The sequence below is a fragment of the Typopeltis vanoorti genome, chromosome 9 (genome assembly GCF_054136105.1).
Source record: "Typopeltis vanoorti isolate ZY-2024b chromosome 9, IOZ_Tvanoo_1.0, whole genome shotgun sequence".
NCBI classification, from domain to species: domain Eukaryota; kingdom Metazoa; phylum Arthropoda; class Arachnida; order Uropygi; family Thelyphonidae; genus Typopeltis; species Typopeltis vanoorti.
The window spans coordinates 48,771,177-48,792,505 of record NC_143557.1 but is presented as its reverse complement, the minus strand read 5'-3'; the positions used below and the strand labels follow the sequence as shown (position 1 = coordinate 48,792,505).

The window sequence follows — 21,329 nt, the reverse complement described above, 5'->3', positions numbered from 1 at the left end:
GGAATAAGTCTTAAGTATTAATTCTTAAGTAATAACTAATTTTATAATTATGCGTAATTCTTAAATATTACACATAATTACAGTAATAACAGTTTGTTTGTCCAACTTAAGGAATGTAATTTCGGTCATATTATCTTGCAAACACTCTAAATAATCCTACAGTAAACAACAATATGATTTATATGAACACAGAGCTTGTTTCCAGCTAAAATTCTCTTAGAGAAATTCAGTGACATCCATAACTAGTTTCAAAATTTATTTCTGATACATTTTAACTTGCCAAAATGTAAGATCATACACGTAAGCTAAGCACTTACATAAAGGCTATTATGTAAATTTTCTTTTCATGGGAAATTTCATTTCCGGTAAGTTACTGCATGTCAACTTTTTTATACCTGGACGCTCATCTGCATGACATAATTCGAAAACGGATGAACCGATTTTGATGGGAGTCCAAATTAACCTAGGTTGCTGATGAGTTTAATGGTTCCTCCCTTGAAATATTCATTGCACTAATTTCTTGTCATTTGTTCATTAAGTAAACCTATCTTATCTTAAACTCACTTGTAATGTTATTATTTGTACATTTCTAACTTTTTCTCCAAACTCAACGATCGGTGGATATTAGTATATTATATTAAGAAGAAGTTATTTTACTCTTGGTAAGCTGAAAAACCGGATCGTAGATGGAGTTACGGATTTACCATGGAGCAGGGAAATCAAGAGGAACATGATAAAAATGATTCGTGACTGCATGCACCATAGAGAGGGATATATACACACGCCATTGACACCCGATTCATGCAAAATATTTAGAAATACAATTCGAACATTAATATAAAATTCTTCCGTTGTCTTATATATACGATCATGTATACACCGATTCCTAACATTCAGATGGCCAAAACGAAAGGCTATAGTGATTATTTCCCTAAAAGAAGGGATTCGTTGTAAAAATAGTCTAATTTCATTACTTTTGTTTTAATACTCCTTTCATATAGCTGGTGTTTTCCTTCTATTTAACACAAATTAGTAAAATTTAATTAAGAAAAATGCGAAAATAACCGACTGGTTGGTTAGGGTTTTATTAGCGAGAAGGCAAATGTTTTTCGAAATTGACCGAAGTAAAAAGGACGTTCATAAAGTGTTATAATTTTGTCAATATGCGTTCCTTATTAGATTTCCAATGGAATTTTAAGCGGAGCTTTTACTGCCAGCCAATTTTTATTTTTTATTTTTTTGTTGTTCAAGTCGTTTTGTCCCCCCCCCCAATTCATTATTCGTTTAATACAAACATTAAATGAATAGTTTACTTCGCTTTCATGGCATTTGTTACAATAAAACCCAGCTGGGCTCATTTCTAGACAACATTTATGAATTTTTAGGCCACTTTGGCTAAATCCGATCAGCTTATCTTCCATAAAATTAACAAATATTCTACAATTGTGAGGAAAACATCTTTTGCAAGCACAATCCTCCAAATTGTCAAAGCGACCATATCCAGTATTACTTTTTTCTTTAATTGAGGTGTAATCGGTTGATCTTTGAGTCCCAATGAAACTTGAGAAAAAGCTATTTATATATGGATGGGAAATAGATAGGGTGGAGACTGGCTGCCCATTGATTTCCAAAAAAACACAACGAACTTCGCCTACTCCCTTTTGTTCCCTTTCGAAAAGAAAAAAAACAAACAAACATTAAATTATTTACTTATAATAATACACGAGTCTGATAGCTGTCTACCATTAAAAACTTGCAATTGATAAAGGTACCTATATAATCGCATGTTGTGCCATTATTAAGTACTAAATCAACTGGTACTGAAACGCACAAAATGCTTTTGGTCCTAACTCGGATTTAAATTTATGTTAATATTCAAATTGCGCTTTAAATTTAAGCAACATAGTCCACATTTCAGCGAAAATTGGACTATGAAACCGTAGAAACGGTTTTCGTTATATAAGTATTCGAGCACACGGACAAAATCGTTTGCTTATACAATTTTGCTAAAATATGCTTAACAAAATTGTGTTGGCAACCAAATCTACAAAAATTTAAATAAGGAATCATGAAATGCTTAGGAGTTTAAAGCTGGTAGGTCTGATGGTAATTTAAGGCTATGGAGAGAGTCACTGTTAACTACTTGTGGATTGTTTGTGCTCTTCTGGACGGGTTTTCTGTTTTGTGCGATGGAATATCTTTCCTCTGTATAAAACCTAAACCGGATAATTCACCAAGCGATTCGAATTCAGGTCTGGCCAACCGAACGGAAAATGTTACGTTGCCCAGTCAACTGCTGAAACGTTCATTCTAAGGCAATACCGCTGCTGATGTGCAGTAAAAAACTATTCACTACCAAAATAATGTCTGCACTGGGTAAAAATGAAATCTATTCTTGTTGTCAGGTACGTTTATAATTATCTTAAGAAACTTCTTAGAGGCATGACTTAAGAAAACGAAAAAATAAAATTTCTCTGTTGGTCAACTATTGGGAATAGTTGACCAACAGAGAAACGCATATAAATATCTGAATGTATCATTAGGTTATTTGAAACATTTTTTTATTTATTTACTTTAATTTTTTTTTATGTAAATCCCATTAACGTAAGTTGTAAATGCTACATTTGTAGCGTGGCTGGCTAAACAGATAATCCGGAAATCCTCCTTGAGACCAAACACTTAACTTTTTTTCCCCAAGCCACTTTAGGCCTCCATAGGCAGGCCAGTGATCTCTTCATGTGATAAAATTCATCTGCTATCGAAAGACAAAACTCAATTCCACGCTACTGGATTCAAACCTACAGTCTGTTGGAAAAAGCAATTTTATCCACTCAGTCAACCAGGTCGTATGCCATTGCATACTCAAATATTTGTCCGACATTACTCTGAGAAGAAAAAGGAACATTATGAGTCTGAATAATAAACGCTGCTTTACTAGCGCATATTACGTTCTCTTAGCAACTAGTTCCAAAAGTTATTTAGTGATGCCAGCAAGATGTCCACTATATTTTATGGTCGCTAACTGATACTCCTCCGTTTAACATCCACATAACATGATATTAAGGTCTACAGTTCTTCACGTTTGCGGCGCATCTGCTCTCGTGTTCGCCGCGACATCAGCTCCAAATCCACCACAGTCTCAACGTTCTGTATTTCTCCGATTCATATAAAGTGTAATCAAAGAAACAATCTATCGGTTGGTTTCCGGTTTTGAAGGCGTACGATCATGATTTTCCTAGGATTCTTGTCATTACAATTCTCTCAAAGTATAGTAACCCCTCCCCCAGCATTACTAGCATTGAAGCTCGAGAGGCACTACTGTCCTAACTAGCATACCCATTTCTTTCTTCAAGTAGCTACTTCGGTCTATACCTTACAATGTTTGACCAGTTGATATAATTCTTTCATCTTTTATTTTCTTCTTTATTCTATGCGATATCAACGGCTAATATCGCACAGAATAAAATGAGGGAAAAAATCAATTTTGAAACGACTACAATAGTACATAAGACTACAACCGTATTATTTTTCTTGGAAAATAAAGATACGCTCCGCATGGAAGGAAATTTATAGTTCAATAAACTTATTTGCGAGTAATGGATATTTACTATTGTTATATATGACTCATGCTGGTCTTTCCGAAAAGTTATCGATAATTACTGTTACAGTATTGACCCGTTCAGTTATCAGAAAAATTCATATTAGCATTTGGATAAATTGTAACCCAAGTAGAAAAATATATTCTTCTAGTTGTCACTTGTTACTGAACATCTTTCTCTGCTTATCCAACTTGTTTATCTGAATGAAGTGCGTATGGAAATTGACATCCATCCAGATATTAAAACTAAAATAATTTGAAACTGCAAAAATTACATTGCAAATCCGAAGGAAAATAATTTACTTTAGACTGGCAATGTGGATTGACAATGAGGTCATAAAATGAATCAAGAAATATAAAGTACAAAAGAATCAAACATTTTTATTCGGAATTAAAAAACAAACAAACATTCAAATAACTTCTGACTAGTGTTACAGAATACATGACATCTTCTAAGTACTAATTTTCAAACTTAATTATGAAATGATCGAAATGGAATGACTTAAATGCATCTCTAGCAGTTAATAGCTGCTGAATCCCATAAATTCATTTTCAAAAGTGCGAACGGTACTACGGCTATGTTTGAAAAAAAAAAAAAAACATATGCGTAGGTTTGATGAGATATACAGAATTAACGCGCGAGTAATTACGGCTGAAGTTACTAAAGACTATGAGAACTATATTGTGTGTTCTCCGGCTGGTTTATTCAACCTTATGAAAAATTTGGCTTTTGGAGGGTGATGGCATCGCTTTATAAGACATGCTAATTCATCAACTGAGATGCGTTTGTTAAAAAACAACACAACAAAAGAGTTCCTCGTGGCTAAACAGGATTCAAACGCAGATCTCTCCGACCGAAGGGCAAACGACGCGTAGTCCTCGCGAATGAACTACGTAGGCATCTCGCACAGAAGTAACTAGACAAGTAATTTGCTTTAGAAGGTGTGAAACCACCACTTTGCGTATTGGAGAGAATATGGTCTGACATTAAAATATAAACAAACCCGTATTTTAATAGGACTTCAATCCACATCTTAATCCAACCACATACGATTTTTTTTTTTTTACTGAGAATAGAGTGGAAAAAATTCTTAGGATATTTGTAGACTTCTTTTCTATATTATTAATATATTCAAATATTAACTATAAAAGGATTCGCATAAATGGAAAACTTAACTCAACGACAGGAATGCCTAGTAAGACAGTGTAGATGGAAATCGTATTTGCTGCCGTGGCGACTACACAGCCTAAGAGTCACTTTCGTCACTGATATAAGTAGTGTACCAAATTTCTAAGTATATTTATTACGAGAATCATAGGACCAAAATTCGGGTATCTTTAAATTTCATTTTCAGGTTGAATATTATCGGTCCATCACTTCTACTCCAGAGAGGGATCTAACACAACACGGCATTTGAAGCGTTGAATGTTGAAATCGATTTAAGGAAGAACTGTAGTACTTTGAAAATAGCGAACAGTCAAAAAAAAAAAAAATGCTTTAAATATAGTTTCGATTGTTATCTCCCTCATTCCTTTCAGAGGTTGCATCATTCTACCGAATTCGATCCAATTTAACATACAGCTGGTTCCTTATGGTCCGTCGTATGAAAAACCGAGTGTGACCCTATTATCTGTCAACACACACATCCAGAAGTCACATTTAATCGTTTTCGCCCATATATTATATATGTTATTGTTTATTTATTTTTTTACATTAATGAAGGTCCACTGACAATTCTGGCACAAATGGAACAAAATGATGGGCGGAGTTGTGTTAGGAGGGAGAAGAAAGTAAGAAGTGGCAGACCGCAGCTACACTTTACATCGTTCAACCGATTTCGACTTATTCATCGGTTGTTTTACTTCATCTCTAAGGCGAGCCAAGTGCTAAGAAAGCATGAGGTTGTCTGCAACTAGCGCTCTTTAAAAACGGCTATTTAGCTGAAATTGTTTTGTCAGTTAAGTAGCCATTTCTAAAGAGTTCAACATGTGAATTTCCCTCCGAAATTTTAGCAGTACCAGAAAAGCAATAGCAATAATGCCATGAACAGAATAAATAACTAAGCATAGTAACAACTTTTAATTTACAATCATATTCTCACTACTATTCCTATATATTTTTACGAGATGACAAGATTACGAGGATGATATTCGCTGCTAGACATGCCAGTTATTGGTATCGATATTGGTTAAAAAAACATCCAGAAATATCAGGATATAATGTAGTACTTGAACGAATGTTGACTGAATATTTGTGATTAAAAACGATAAAGCTGCATCAAGATTTGCATTGGAGTACAGCTCGACACAAGAAACATAATTCGATCATAAATATGAAGTTATCTGCTTATTAGTGTCAAAGTTTAGCAAATAATTTCAAGCTCTTGTAACATTTAGTAGTTCCTGGAATCATCTCAATGTGGAAAGCGACGTGCAACTCTTCTCTGTGTGTGTGTAGTATTGTCATCACAGAACCTATTAAATCAGTCCAGAACATTTCTGTATCACACGCGAATTTCTGCGATATTCTTTTCGTGTGTAAAGGAAACGAGAGATTAAGAAATTACAAAAAAAAAAAAAAAAGAATTATACAAGTGTGTTACTGCTTTGGAAATATTTAGCAGAACACGGTGAAACTTAATGCTAACAGCTAAGGCAAACATAACGCCTTAAGAATATTCATCCCATAATTCTCATGCAACTTATCTCAGGTATAAGTAGCATGGATTAGTTTTCTTATTCATAATGAAAAGTATCCGCAGTAGAAAGAAATTATGAAGATATATAGTAGCTCACATAGGGACTAAGAAACAACATTTATGAGACTGAAAACAGGATAGACTGAATGAAACAATTAGATTAACACGATCATATAGAGACGGATAAAGAAGGTGGATAGAAACCAGTGTTCCAATGAATACCATCCGATAATAAGGTAGAAAGAAAGAGAAGACACAATAATGACGACAGGAACTTGAAGAGGTAGGATAGTGAAAACCTGGAATCGCTAAAAAGGCATAGTAATGTATAATTTACACCTTTAGTAAATCTACATTTATTTAAAGTCGACTTCAACAAGTCCAAGCTACTAAATGTAATGAAATCCTACTGGCTGGAAGTTAAGCATATCCTCACTGAAACCAGTCGACATTTCTGAGTACCATAATGGACTTCTGACGATGGTGATTACGTAATAGAGAAGTTAAGCATAACCCGACCAATCCATGCGAAATAAAAGTGAGAGCTCTACAGCCCAAACCTTGGAAATCTGCATGGATATAAAGATTTCCTGTATTATGCTCGCCTAGTTTACAATATGGTGAAGTACAAGAGTACGGTATAATAATAGATTTATCAACAAACTCCGACATTTTATAGATTTTTCAGCTGTTTTTAAGAAAACACCACACACAGATTTACGAAACAGAATCGAAAGCCTTAGAAATACCAAACCTAGTGGAGTTATTAAAATTATCCTCAGCATGGAGTTCATGAAATTACCTGCCACTTTTACTGTCGAAATGCATTTATAGAGCTATCAGTAGCATAATACCAAATGGGTGAAGATTGGGAAGCAAGCAGCATCCTGTTAGCATTTGAAAGTGTATTCGTTAGTGATAACAAAATCCACATATCAACATGGTAACTTTCCTGAAACGGTTCTGACCTACATGAACTGGCGATGATACGCGGTTAAGGTGCGGTACCTACATAGAAGCTATTATTCCAGTCATCGTGGTTTATTGGCCCATTAACAGTAATTTGATGAACAAGTGATTAAGTTTTCTAGCTTGTTCATGTCTTTATTCTCCAATGTCTACATTTTCGTCCTTAATTGCGTAACAATAGAAATAACAATATACGCTGATCTAAATACAAGCGAGTGATAGCCACCACTAGTGGGAGGTTATTTATAACTAACTTTTAAGATGACCTATTAAAATGGTATTCTTCTCACTAACAGATTAGTGTATCTAAAAACTTGTTTAAAGGCTGAACTTAATTGGTCTGACATTTCTTTTCTTCGATCTAAGGCCATTCGCTACGATGAGGCATCATTACATTTACAATTATTCCTGCGTAAATTATATACGTGTGAAAGGCAGTATACATATTAAAGAACCTTCAAACTTAGCTGGAAAATAATGAGGTGTATTTTCGCGCACAATCAAACATTTCACACAATATTTACACGTGAAGCCGATGCGCATCTGTCTGTCCCACAGCGTAAGAGAAACGTCTTGATTAGTTGGTTGTAACCAACTAATCAAAATGTTTCTGCTAATCTCTATATCTCTTTGAAACTTTGATTTCAAATGGAGTTTCGCAGTGCTCTGACTAGTTAACATAATTAATGGTTTAGTCAGCAAATATTGCTGATTACAATATTTGATTACAATATTTGATTACAAAAGACCATAACCGCTTTTCAACTGAGGGCGAATTATTCTCTCTTAGGGAGACGCAAAGAATTTCCTCCAGCAAAATAGGCTAACTTGTCAGAACACACGAAATTAAAAGACATGATACACTGGACTTATAAGCCTTACTTTCTTCGGCCGGAATTCTAAAGAATTGAATATAGAGTTGCCTAACTGAGGAATAGAGGCTATGTAAATCGCAGGGAGCGGTAGACAATTTTTACAATACGTAGATTAAGTGACAACTTTGAAAAGAAGGCAAGATAAAGGAGAGAAAATAGTGGTTTTCAGTAATATCCGTGCCCTCAAATGAGACTCTGTATCTCAGGTTGCAACAGATATTCCCTCTCCACCCCAGACAAGCATTTAACGTTTGAAGCTAATGCAATTGTTAATAAGAAAGCAAAGCTCTTGTCTCGAATATTTTTTTAATAATTTGAACAGGATTCTCAGAAAACAAAAAAGTTGCCTGTACACAAATAATACAATTCTTTCCAAATTTTCTGTACAATCGGTCGGCAACAATCGCGCTCAATGTCGAAGAATGTAAACTTTTTTTAATATAAAAAATGATATGGTTTGCGTTTAACTGTAAGAATAAACATAATAAGAATAATAACGGAAATGAACCACCATCCTTGCTTGTCGAATATTACCACACTGTTCACAAAGTCAAAAGCAATCTTCAAATAATTGTCGAAAATAGATATTTCAACATACTTGAAAAAAACTCTACCGCAATTTCTAGTTTATTTTCTTCTAATGAATGCAGAGCCAGAGGGGGAAAAAAGTCTTTCACATATAGATTAATTTTTAAGAATCCTTGAATTTCTACAAGTTTTGTTTATACAAAATGATTTCAACGTTGGCATTTTTGAACCGATGTCGATATGCGGAATATACGAGAGCATGGCATTCTTTGAGAAAGAATGCCATGCTCGTATCTTCAGACAGCGTTAGCGATTCACACGCATAAGCAAACGATCTCAGAAACAAAATAAATAAACCTAAACTTATGACCACTTTGTTGCTGCCCTTCTATAAACAATGTACCCCCGCCCCTTTCTTTCTCTCTCTCTGCAAGATCTCAATCCATGTCAGTTGAGTAGTTAAAGCTATTCATTAGTTTTGAAATCGTGGTCAATAACTGCTGAGAAGCTTTATAACCTGTAAAACCCGTGAGTCAGACTACCCCCATAGAAAAAATCAATAAAATAAAAAAAAAGGTCAAAGTTGTGTAATTACCACTTCTCTAATACGAACCGCAGTCAACGGGATAAAATCTTTTACTATTTCACAATTTGGAAAGAAACGTCTTAGTTCAGCGCCTCATTCAAACATGCAAAAATGTCTTAGTTCAGCCTTTTCACAATTTAAGCAAGTCAAACATCTACAAGTTTCTTTTAAGTTCGGTCATGTGAGAAAGCCAAAGAACTAATCTCGCTCTGTTCGAGGAGAATGCTTATGACAAGTTTTAAACAGCTCAATTTTTTACTTTCATTTACCCAGTCTAAATACAGTACTCTAAACAGCTGAATATCGAGCTATAAGATCATAGGAAATACGTAATGCACATCACCTGTGTCTAGAACGTTAACGTATTACTAATATCTATCATCGATCGAACTTTTAATACGGTTAAACTAGAGATTTATATGATCGACAATATGGAGAACAAACCAATTACAACACAACGTGTGTCAAAAAGTTATTTTTCGCGTTGAACGGCGAGTGGGCATTACTGTTCATGTTGAAGTCTGGTCAGTTGGGTTTAAACTGTGCTCTAGTCGGACTAGTCCTACTTGAAGCGTCTATCACAGGAGGGAGGTAGGTGATGTTTATTTTTAGCATTGTCTAAGTAATTACCCTACTGTTTTGTTTTATTCACAAAGTTGTTTGTGGTCCTCTGTTAGCGAGATTTTTTTTAACCGAAAAGTTTGATATCTATGCTACTAAAAGCCTGCGCTTACCGCGAAAGATAAGACAATAATTATTAATTCATTAAAAATACTAAGAAATGATATCAAATAATGAAATCTGAACTGAGATATATATATATATATATATATATAAACTTTTACAGATTACATCCAAAGATGCTGAATAGACGACTGATAAACATTAAGACGGGTATCATAAGTACGTGATGGCGATCCAATCTATGATACTGAATGGATGATTTGAGATACGAGACGTTAACAGTGTTTCCCTAGGCTACTTCAGTGACCAAAAGGGATAATATCCGCCTGGACGTGAGTAAAGAAAGCACTGGAGAATTGCAGCCTTCTTTCTGAAGACTAACTCGATATTTTACTTCTGCAGAGTTAATATCACATTTTCATTTTGATATTACTCAAAATGTCTGTTGGTCATAATACTACTTATTTTTCTAGTGTATGCTGCAGAAGTAAAATATCGAGTTAGTCTTCAGAAAGAAAGCTGCAATTCTTAATGTGATTAGAAATTATTTGAAATCAATGATAAGTTATTGTTTAGGATTATTACATCGCGGACAGCTAAGGATACGTAGCAAGTGTGTTCTCTGGCCTGTTTGTCTATTTTTCTGGAGGGTGAGCAGGATCAAAGACCTGCCATTTCTCTAAATTGGGACCGGTGAGCTCATTTTCAGTTGAAAACTATAAAAAGGTTCGTCCCATCCTAGACAGGATTCGAATCTAAATTTTTCAAACAAATGACTACGCTACGAAGACATCCGGTGAATCAAAAGGTGACTTGCAAACTGATCAATATCCATCTAAGATGACAACAATACCGATAATTACCAATTATATGCTACAACAACAACCGTTTTGGAAGTGTTGTAATGAACCCTTCCCCCGTTCCAGTGGGGGAGAGCATGAGTGTCATTTAAGACTTTTCGAGGGATACATTTCTTAAGTCTTTTTTATATATAAAACAGTTCAGTATTTCAATTAAATACATCAATTTACATATAGTCATAGGTTTATAAATACACCATCAAATGTATATTTAATAATATGGAATATATTAGGTACAAAATTAAATTACTTATTTAGCATCCAAATCTATTAATAAACAATTTTTTAAATTAATTTTTCTAGCTTTCACTGAAGCGAAAAAACTATCACGTCATTCTCCATTGCAATCCTCATATTAATATATAATATTCAGTAACTGTTACCGGTTCATAGTTGACCTAGGATAAGTTTTTAATCACTTTGTTTACAGAAACGTCTCCAGTACTTCAGTAACTGGCATAGAAAATAAAATGAGTAAAGATATTTCACTGTCTGGATATGATTCCACTCATGAATTACTTAGTAACAAATTATGAATGTACTTGATTTCTTCAAAACATTACTGACCTACTTGAATCGTTGGTATGTTTCAGAGCTAAATCTACAGCTACTTTTTTGCAACTTGGTTGAATCGATATTATCAAATACATAATCAGTCAAAAATTCAAGATTTAACATTTTATATTTTTTCTTTAATTAAAAAGAAATTCTATATTTGTTCACGCACCCCTATCAGTTCTGTATCTGAGGCAAGTGCCTCACTTCCCACACCCCAAGTACGGCTCTACCCAAATATAATGCTTTCGTTTTTTTTTTTTTTTCAAATCTTCGAAATGTGTTTCATGTAATTAACTTGACAGATAAATGAAGGAATAGGAAACCTTTCTCAAAAATCAAATTTTCAGTTTTCTAAAATAATAATAAACCATTAACATCAATCATGGCGAACTTACTGATTACCGATTGAACACAGTATTAAGGCGAAAATATCCAAGAGTTGTGTCTGATTTGAATGTAGGCAAAGTTATACAAATGTAAATAACTTTTATAATTACTGATAAAAGGAATAAGATATGATTTTCTGCTCACAGTAATTTCTCTGGCCATTATATCACAATACAGAAGAATAAAGTTCAAAGTTCAGTTTAAGAACTTTATTCTTTAACTGTTATTAACGTTTGATAATTACGTTATGGCTAGATTTAATTTAATAAATTTACGTGATTAGTATCATCCAATAAAGTTATGAATTTGTACGTATTTGTCGGTGTAGAAATGTTTTATCCCCTCCCCACGTTTGCTGGGTTACCGTAGGGAGATGACACAAATATTTGGTAGCCGGAGTGGATAGAAATCACCTTTGGTGTACTGTACAGTTGACATTTTTAAGACTACAAATGCGTGTCGGTTTTTCACGGCCGAAGGCGTCGCCAATTGTTTTCGCTTGGCCAGCTGCGTTCATACTAATTACACGAAAACGTAACTTCTCGATGAGTATGTCATGATCAAAATTTTTATATTTAGTACAATAAGTTTCTTCTTTTGCCCGGAATTTAAAGTAGCCACACAACCAATGCACAGTAGGTTCCAAAATCTTTCGAGTGTAGAATCACCTTAAAAAACAGATTTCTGTTTAGTATTATTTCATGATTCTGTGAGTTAAGGCGAAATAACGTCAGCTCTCTACCGCGTCGACGTCTGCTTGGACGGCGCTGATACACGGATAGTATTTGTGACAGACTTTGTAATCTTTCTTGAGGAAATATGATAGCGTAGTATTCCAAACAGTGACATTATCGTTTTTTACATTAAAGGAAAACTAATGCAAGCATTTCGCTAACGATACGAATCTTACTGATCTCAATATCTATAGGAATGTTTGTACATACGAAAGAAACGAGCTATTATACCGAATCGGCATCGTCGCACAACCAACGCATTCTACAACCGGGAGAAACACAGTTGTTTCTCTTCTTTTGCTTACCTTTGGCAACCCCCCCCCCCCTCATTATTTGCTCTTTTTACTAATACGAACTTTTTTATCTTTTGTGTAAAGCTCATGATATGACACCAGCACTTTGCATGGCCCTCTTGTAAAGGAAATGAAACAGCGAACTTATAAGCGATGGGAAAGAGTAATTCAAATTTTGTTGATTTAGAATATTTTATATTTTCTTAGATAAGCTGCTATGAAAAAGAGGACGGACAAAAAAAAAAGAAAAAGAAAAAAGAAAAACCCTTGAAATCGTAGCTCCGGTGACTAATTGATATTTTATTGGTAATAGTTATCACAGAAAATAGTATTTTGCTGTGAATTCTTACATAATTTCATACTCTTTCTATTTCTTCTGTTGATACAAAATTTCTTTCTGCTTTGGTCACCAAATCTAAAAGTTTTTTTCATTACAAATTAAGCAGTTACTACAGCGTGTTACTTTATCCAATAAAAGCATGCGGCTTCTCTAGTGATGCCATTCAAAATTCGAATTTTAAAATTAAACCTTACATAGTCAAAATAGTTTTGTCATCTTGTATACACTTATTGTAAATTAATATTACATATAAAAGAAAGAAGAGTCGAACAATTCCAAAATTACACAGCCAAACAAGTGTAAGAGAGAGGCAAATTAACTCGAATGATATAGACCTAATATCTGCATGATATGACCACGCGCCCAAGTCTTCGATTCGCCCTCCTAAGAACTTAATACATTTGCCAACTCAAAAGGGGTTTTCGACATTAGTAGGCAGGTAAAAGTTATGTTACCAAACGTAACTTTTACGTTTGGTTAAACATAGCGAAACGTAATACATAATGTATTCACGTCTTCTTGTTGAGGACTAGATGTTTTCTTAAACAGGGAAGTATAGAATGCGGCGTGTTTGACATTACAGGGAATAAGAACAGGTCTGGCAGAACAAGCATCGCGTCATATTTGATTTATTCTATTGCCATTTTAGTCCGTTTAGTTTAATATCACAAAATATAATTACTGAAGCAATAAGCGCATTTTTATATTCATAGTAGTGGGGAAAATGCTTTTGTATTCTTCGTTAGAGTAGAAACGTCAAAATTACGCCAGACATCGTTAGCTCGTTTGAATGCTTAGGATTTAATTGCATTATGCAACGGGTTTCATGTGTGTGTTCAAGGAAAATTCGTTTTCAATTAACATTGGCTCAATTCTTATGCTGAATTTCGTTTTGTTCAATCAGCAGGATACCATTAAAATTATAATTACTACAACTGTTTCATTATAAGTTTCTAAAACTGGGACAGGGTTGATATCACAGATACAAAATATTGCTGTGTGAACTTGATCAAATTGTTAATGTTCATCCAACTATAAAAATAGTAACGTCAATAAACCAATAGAGGAGGAAAGTCAAATTAAAATGAACTAAATACTATTAGTACCATTCGGTCCCAAAGATTCACAAAAAATAACAACCGTAACGATAGCGTGACATTAAAACAAATTGTGAAGACGATGGGATAACTGAATCTCAAAACATAACTCGCCAAAGATTTAAAAAATAATAATAATAAAAAAATAAAAATTGCCGTCGTGTTCTCCTAAATTCAGTGAGCATCTTTCCAAAACTTACGGTTAATAACAATACGAAAAAGGCAACAGAAAGCTTTATCCTCTAACAGGAAAAGCAGCGGTCGGGTATTTCCTCTTTAGGCTTAATTCTGTTCAGTGCGATTGCTGATTGAAGTTCTTGAGGGTTAACCCAGTGTTTCTCAACGTGGGGCAATTTGAATATTTTTTGGGGAAATTAGAAAATGTACATTATACTTTTTCAGAATTTGGCTGACTATTATGCTAGAGGGGGGGGGGGCATCAAAATCTTTGAGACGTTGAGGTGGGGCATGATCCAAAAAAAAAAAAGGTTGAGAAACACTGTAGGGGTTAACCCCTACTTACACCACTTAAAAATGAAAATTAGTCTGCAAGTGACAGTATTAATATCAGTTATCGGTAATTTTTTTTTTATATTCATTCGATAGCATGGTTTATTTTAGAATACTTGGGAATTTCTGGAAAGAATATTAACATAGTATATTCTGTAAATGTTACTGCAGTACGTTTATTTTGCTGTTGGTTCTGAGGTGCCTTTTGTGCACTTTTTATTAGATTATAACTCAAACAGAGAGTTAACTAGTGAGCCGAAAAGGGCCTGCTAACGAGATTTTTGCAAAGCAGAGTATAGGTTGCTATTTATGACTAGCATGCGGATAGAGAAATGTACATTCAATGATCTGTATAAGCCAATAGTAGTTTTTCGTTTTTCAGAATATGGGTTCCACAGCTTCGTTTCTGTTCAAAACATTATCCCTAGTCTAAACGTGAGCCCTATTTTATTAGTTTATTGTCTAAAAGATAATAACGCGTCATTTCCTTCAACACAAATTCAGTTTATCAATCGAATTTCCCTAATTTATTCTACAGCCATTTACAGTCTGTGGACAGTACGAGCCAGGGAGTGTAAAACAAGGGAAGGGGCAAGGTGTTGTTCACATTAGGTATTTGTGTAAAGACAGCTTTCAAAACGAATCAGCCTTAGATGGAACAAAAGACTGCATTACAACCACCTTTGGAAACAGCATTCACCCTTTACGCATGTAAACTACTTCGCCCCAAGACATCGCCTCACTCAGAGGCCTAGCTCTCCGGTAGGCGAGTCGGAGCCTTAAAACAACACTTGAACGCACCAATCTGCTTTCGCCGGGCGCAGTTCCAGGCCTAATGGCTCCTAAGGCCACACTGTTCCTCCCTAACAGATAAGCGACGTTCGAGCCGCCATGGTGGGAGGAAACAGCCTTTGTTGCTAGGCTAGGTCATACGTGGAGGGCTTTTAGAACGAATGGACTGATTTGTTTACTCGGTTAGCTCTCCCCTTGATCGACCAGGCATGTACGTCTAAACTGCTCAAACCAAGATTGTTAAGAATACATTACTTACTTTAACCACTGCCGTCTTTCTTAGTGGAGCATCAAAATGGCGTCCTTCATCTTGTGTAACACAATAAATTCATCTCGAAAAACGACATTTTTTTTTTAAAAAAAGGCACAAAGATAGTTAGTTTCAATGTAATATCACAATCCTAGCATCCACTATGTTAAACACTGTCTCTAAATTCAACTTCATCTTCAACAATTTCATCTGCGAATCGGTTTGTTCACAAAGCATTTACAAGACAAGAACGACAACAGACTTGGCAAGAAGCCAAGCGTGGGCTTGCATGAGAGGGCTGCGCTGAAGCAGAGCTCATTGACCAATGAGCTTCGTGTAAGTGCTCACGCCTGCTATGAGAACGATACAACTACACGACGAGGGACGCACCGTACGATAGCTCCTTTGCGGACGCTGCTGGTTCTCCTAAGTGTAGTTGTGTCGGGAAATAAAAGTAGTGTGTAGGATTTGTAGCTATAAACACGTTTGGATATAGGTTAAATATATACTTACAGAAATTTGGACTAGAAGTGAATCTGAACACATTACAGGTAAGCGAGCTGTGTTTTTATATTTAAATTTATCAACACTTGCAACACTAATATTGACAATACGAAAGAGGATGGGTCACGGTAGTTCCCAAAAGTTATTTTACAATGTGCGAAGTTTAAGAAAAGGCAGCCTAAGTTCTCCAAGTTCTAGACGAGTCACGCGATGCATCACTATTACGGGAAAATTAAGAAAAAGAAGAGACAACTTATATATTTGAACTATAAAAGTAAATACTTTTCTCCAGTACGGACACGACTTGTTCATCGATGGTATGAGAATATCATGCCGCCACATGCGCATGGGTTACCGGGAAGTGACGGAAGAAATTCTGGGCAAGTTTGCTCTTTTCGATACTTTTTCGCTGATCATGTGTGCACTATACAAGCATGAAATTAATTTGATTTTTTGAAAAATCTTTTTAAGAGTGATTTATAAAGTACATTATTTGAGGAAAATTAAGTACTTAGCTGATAAAAGACTAAACTGTAGTTATAGTCTGTGCACAATTTTAGGTAGTTGAATAAACGAGAATAACTAGATGCGATTGTCAATACTTGCTTTTCACCTAGTTTACTGTTGAGAATGAAATGATTTCGAGCTTAAGGAAAATTAATAGTATATATATATGACAAGGATATGATACATACAATACAATCAGAGAATTATACATATGATTATACACAGCTAAAAACTACCAATAGTGTATTTTACTCCAGATGTCAGGTTAGCATAGTGCAACGCAACATCGAAAAATCGAAATATTAATAAAGTTACTATTAATTGTTTAACATCCATGTTACAGTTCTTCCTATCGGAGCGTAAAACGAATTAACTTCAGCCTAACATTTAGTTCCCCTTTGACCTTGACATAGTAACATAAGACAATACTGAGAATTCCGGCGTTAACAACTTTGTCAAGAGCATAGTTCAGTTTTACAACAGGACAGCTCAGATGGATCGGGTCTTTAAGTACCTTTGCATGCTATCCTTCTCTTTCCTGGAGGAAGAAAATTACAATTATACGGATTATCCGAATTTACAAGATTAAACTCTAATAAAGAAAGCAGATGTTAACTTTTAAATCCATGATTCTCTTTTTATCTTCTCAATATCTACCACTGCGACGAGTGGGATGGCATAACCAGTCACTTCTGTGTTATCGCTTTATTTTAAATCGATACTCGGACATGCCGCTTCTTCCGCATGTCTAAAATTTCTCTCTATATATGAAAACACCTGTTGTGTGTTTCTATCGGCCTCGCAGTTCCGACAATCAAAAATCCGAGTTAGTTCTCGAGAGCCAGAACTAGCCGCTTAATGTTACTAATAAGTGATCACTATTAAACCATTATTTCATTATGTGCTTACTAGATTTGTCCTGTTTTCAATTTTAATAAAGTGAAGTTGATATACGAATCTGTAGTCGATTGGGGAAAAAAAAAAAAAAAAGACGAACAAGGATCATTTTTAGTGTTAAGAATTTTCCATTAAATTCTTGTCTGAAATGTTCTACTGTAGTCTCACCCAGACCTCGTCCTGATTAAAGTTATAACGAGAAAAAAAAAAAAAAATTGCGGCATTGAACATTAATGCTTACTGATTTACGGGTTTCAATAATCTGTGACAGGATTTAGAATAAGTATAATTACGCAAAGAATAAGTTAATATTACCACTTTGCCAATTGATTTCACAGATTTAACGCGCTTCATCCCTTGAATCTTCTTGTAACATAAACCAATGATTATACTGTTTTGTTCGTAATATTTTAAAATGTAACTCGTTCACTCCATTATGTTACTTATTCGGTCAATTCCTTGACAGTAAAGAATTAATCTGATGATGTCCCATCATCGGCTCAAAGAAACTATATTGTACCTCCGGAGTTTATTTTGGCTGCAAAGTAAATTTACATGAGAGGTCTTTATATGGCTAAGGAAAAGAAGCTTCGTCACTATAGCTAGGAACACTAAGAGTATGAACTAGTTACGAGGCTTCATTTCCTCAACTATCTTAAGGAGTAACCACGGACACCGCACGTACTTGTATATAAACTAGAATATTGCAAGGATTCAATGTGCTATTCTTTTTTTTTTTTTTTAATGTTGTTAATAGTAATAAGGGCTACAGGAAGTTCTTAATTGGTTCAACACTGCGTGGCAAAGCTAAAAGATATCGCTTTGTGGGTTTCTAGAACTACAGTAATTGGTTTTGTATTTCCGCAGTACTTAGTATAACTGCGACATTTTAATCTTTCGGATTTAACTAATAAACGAAATGGTAAATGAGATGCAGAATATTCCTAGTGCGAAAATTGTCTTAATAATAATAAAAAAATACTTTCTCGTTTGCTTTTTTTTTTAATAAGTATGGCTGATCACTGGGGGAAGTTTTCACTTTTGTTTTGTGGTTTGTTTTACAAGCCTTTCTGAATTAAAACCAAAACTCTTAAACAGTAATCTGCTTAACGTATATGTCGTGCGTGCTCCATTAAGTACAAATCATAACCAGTATTTACCACGCGAAAATGAGGACGAAGAGTTATTAAATTTACAGTTCAAATAAGCTTTGAAAGCATTCTTATACATGCCCACGAATAGGTTTAGGATAAGTATACACTGTTGTTGCTGTTTCGGCAGGAGTGCAAAATAATAAAATTCCAGAAATGAATGTCACATTTCGTTAGCTGAAACTTGTTACAAAGTAGCGCTAGACTGCTAGCGCAAAGCTGCCGTCGCGTGGCAAAGACACGCGTTGGTCATGTGCATAACCAACTTTGCCATTGGAAAGCTTGAAAGGGAGGGAAAAACCTGTTGATGACGGCACGAGATTTCTATTAAAACGAGATGCCTATTTCGTAACTACGGCTCCCGTAACTAATGGGTAAAGGAAATGCACTGTTTATTATTATGGTTAAAAACAAAGCGTCCAGAGAATTCTGATATACAGACAGACATCAATTTAACTTACGCAATGTATATGTTATAATAAAATAAGTTCAGTACTGAATCTTTCATGAACAACACAGTGGATGCGATCATATTAACTTTTATTAGTGCGATTAAACCGAATTTTCATCATACATCATGTTCATCATACAAAAAAAAAAAAAAAAAATAGTTTAAGTGCGAATTTTACTTTAAATGGGGGGGGGGGGGGAAATGAACATTATAGATTGATTTTTCAGTACTTTGAAAATTGGCAAAGCTTCCTCCGTTATCCCGGAGCTATATTTAAAATATATCAAAGTAAATTGAAGGTGTGATGGACACCTTCAACTCAACTTCCCCTTCCTTTCTCCCACCCATCTTTAGATAACAGGTTTATATTTCAAACAGTGTACAGGAAATGAGGATCGCCAGAATGGATCTTGGCTGTTTAGGATAACTGTCAAGCACCTGCCATAAAGACTGTAATGGATTATATAATGTGGAGTGCATAGACCAGATGGGCATTCTTGGGTGAGTTAGCATTGCTACTTTTTAGTATTAGTTCCCTAGACCATTGTTTGGAACAGTGATGCTGTACTACGAATGGTAGAGTATCCCCGGTCTCATTGCCTTTATATAGTGTCATATTGCAGACCACCACCAAATGCTTTGGTAATAGCAGATCCTGAAATGGCGAAAGCTAACTTCAACTGTTTTTCAAACTTCAATCTTACTTTTCTTAATATGAGTGCTCCCCCCACGCTGTTAACGCTAAGATATGCTATATTACTAACTGAATCCTAATAAATATATTTGTAATAATTTTTTTTTCACCACTTAAACGAAAAATGGATATCGAAGTTTATAACTAAATAAAGATCAAAAATAATGTGAATAACCCCAACTATGGAGATGGGATCTTAGCTTAACTCTTCTATTAAGTTCATAAGTGACATAGCAAGATAACCGACTGCATTTAGTGGACACTATTTCAACTGGTAAATTTTTAAATTATATCCACTCCACAGTGTTATCTGTATGACTTAAATTTAATTTATAAACGAATTATTTTGCGGTAACTGGATCAAATTTCGATGTACATTTTTAGAATAATAAAAATCCTAAAATAATATTACCACTGCAGAATGAGTTTACATACTGAACGAATATAAACTGGTTAATCTCTTTGATTTTTGACATATTGGTGATTTCAGTTCGCACAATCAACTTGTGGAGTAGTTAAACCATAGTTTAGAACGTCAATTATAGACTTAAGATGGCAAACTGTTAGTAATATTAAAAAAATTAAGGGGTTAATTCAAGAATATTCAACTATTAAGCAGTACTTCAGCCAGAGTAGCGTTCGTTTTTATCGGCCGACGCCAGTATACTGAACCGGGCTTCGGGAAATAGTAGTACGGAATAAGAGTGAGTGGAACAGCATTCCTTCTATCTGTCATAGTTTTTTTTTTTTTAATTGTTGAGTAAAATAGAGAAGTGTTTATCCTTAAACAAGGTTGCGTTGTATTCAAGATTTATTGGTCTTTGGATGGACGCCCAGTTTATGTAAAAGTTCTGGTTAAATAAGAAGCATCTTTGTACATTCTTTCTGTTTCGTATATTAATTTTGATGTCTTCCACTACTCAAGTTTAACTGATATACCGTAAAATTGATGGAAAAATTATGTATAATATTTAGGACCCTTACCATACATACCATAGATTGTTAATTTTTTTTTAAATATCCAATTATTTAAAAAAATGAGAATAAAAATTTCGAAAATCAGTATACCGTCCTATCAACAAGAAACTATTTCATAAAAATGCAACTGAATGGTACAAATCTATATATATACATACATACACTTTCCTAACTAACGAAGTCTGAAGTAAAATTAGCAAACCGGATATTATTTTGTATCCTGTGGCTCAACACTGTGTGAAAGAGGAAGGAAAACACGTTTATCTGAACATGCGCAGGTCGACATCGTGTTTCTTAACATGAAACCTGTTTCATGAAGATAATTAATGATTTCAGTTAGGATTTCTGTTATGTTTCGAAACTATAAAACAAAAATAAAGGAATAAA

The 21,329-nt window shown here is 34.6% G+C and overlaps 1 protein-coding gene and 1 long non-coding RNA gene across 3 annotated transcripts in view; one reads left to right on the top strand and one right to left on the bottom strand.

The window, feature by feature from the left end:
- LOC150103023 (uncharacterized) overlaps positions 1-16,028 on the bottom strand; it is a 327,791-nt gene extending 311,763 nt beyond the window's left edge. Inside the window, exon 1 of one of the 2 annotated variants that reach the window (XR_016548797.1) lies at positions 15,770-16,028. This is a non-coding gene — a long non-coding RNA (uncharacterized LOC150103023). The remainder of the gene's footprint in view (positions 1-15,769) is intronic. The other variant, XR_016548799.1, reaches the window with a different exon arrangement.
- A 174-nt stretch (positions 16,029-16,202) lies between these two features.
- Positions 16,203-21,329, top strand: part of LOC150103022 (uncharacterized) — a 435,119-nt gene continuing 429,992 nt past the window's right edge. The window contains exon 1 of the mRNA XM_090398054.1: positions 16,203-16,311. The gene's annotated coding sequence lies outside the window, so the exon portion shown is untranslated. The remainder of the gene's footprint in view (positions 16,312-21,329) is intronic.